Genomic DNA, 1,567 nt, shown 5'->3' on the forward strand with positions numbered 1-1,567 from the left:
CTACAAGGTTACTCTATTAGACCCTACTTATTATTGTTTTTAAGAAAGGGATGCTACAAGGTTACTCTATTAGACCCTACTTATTATTGTTTATAAGAAAGGGATGCTACAAGGTTACTCTATTAGACCCTACTTATTATTGTTTTTAAGAAAGGGTTGCTACAAGGTTACTCTATTAGACCCTACTTATTATTGTTTTTAAGAAAGGGATGCTACAAGGTTACTCTATTAGACCCTACTTATTATTGTTTATAAGAAAGGGGTGCTACAAGGTTACTCTATTAGACCCTACTTATTATTGTTTATAAGAAAGGGATGCTACAAGGTTACTCTATTAGACCTTACTTATTATTGTTTATAAGAAAGGGATGCTACAAGGTTACTCTATTAGACCCTACTTATTATTGTTTTTAAGACAGGGATGCTACAAGGTTACTCTATTAGACCCTACTTATTATTGTTTATAAGAAAGGGATGCTACAAGGTTACTCTATTAGACCCTACTTATTATTGTTTATAAGAAAGGGATGCTACAAGGTTACTCTATTAGACCCTACTTATTATTGTTTATAAGAAAGGGATGCTACAAGGTTACTCTATTAGACCCTACTTATTATTGTTTATAAGAAAGGGATGCTACAAGGTTACTCTATTAGACCCTACTTATTATTGTTTTTAAGAAAGGGATGCTACAAGGTTACTCTATTAGACCCTACTTATTATTGTTTATAAGACAGGGATGCTACAAGGTTACTCTATTAGACCCTACTTATTATTGTTTTTAAGAATGGGATGCTACGAGGTTACTCTATTAGACCCTACTTATTATTGTTTATAGGACAGGGATGCTACAAGGTTACTCTATTAGACCCTACTTATTATTGTTTATAAGAAAGGGATGCTACAAGGTTACTCTATTAGACCCTACTTATTATTGTTTATAAGAAAGGGATGCTACAAGGTTACTCTATTAGACCCTACTTATTATTGTTTATAAGAAAGAGATGCTACAAGGTTACTCTATTAGACCCTACTTATTATTGATTATAAGAAAGGGATGCTACAAGGTTACTCTATTAGACCCTACTTATTATTGTTTATAAGAAAGGGATGTTACAAGGTTACTCTATTAGACCCTACTTATTATTGTTTTTAAGAAAGGGATGCTACAAGGTTACTCTATTGGACCCTACTTATTATTGTTTTTAAGAAAGGGATGCTACAAGGTTACTCTATTGGACCCTACTTATTATTGTTTTTAAGAAAGGGATGCTACAAGGTTACTCTATTAGACCCTACTTATTATTGTTTTTAAGAAAGGGATGCTACAAGGTTACTCTATTAGACCCTACGTATTATTGTTTATAAGAAAGGGATGCTACAAGGTTACTCTATTAGACCCTACTTATTATTGTTTATAAGAAAGGGATGCTACAAGGTTACTCTATTGGACCCTACTTATTATTGTTTATAAGAAAGGGANTGCTACAAGGTTACTCTATTGGACCCTACTTATTATTGTTTATAAGAAAGGGATGCTACAAGGTTACTCTATTAGACCCTACTT

Source organism: Lottia gigantea (genome assembly GCF_000327385.1).
Source record: "Lottia gigantea unplaced genomic scaffold LOTGIsca_60, whole genome shotgun sequence".
NCBI lineage: Eukaryota > Metazoa > Mollusca > Gastropoda > Lottiidae > Lottia > Lottia gigantea.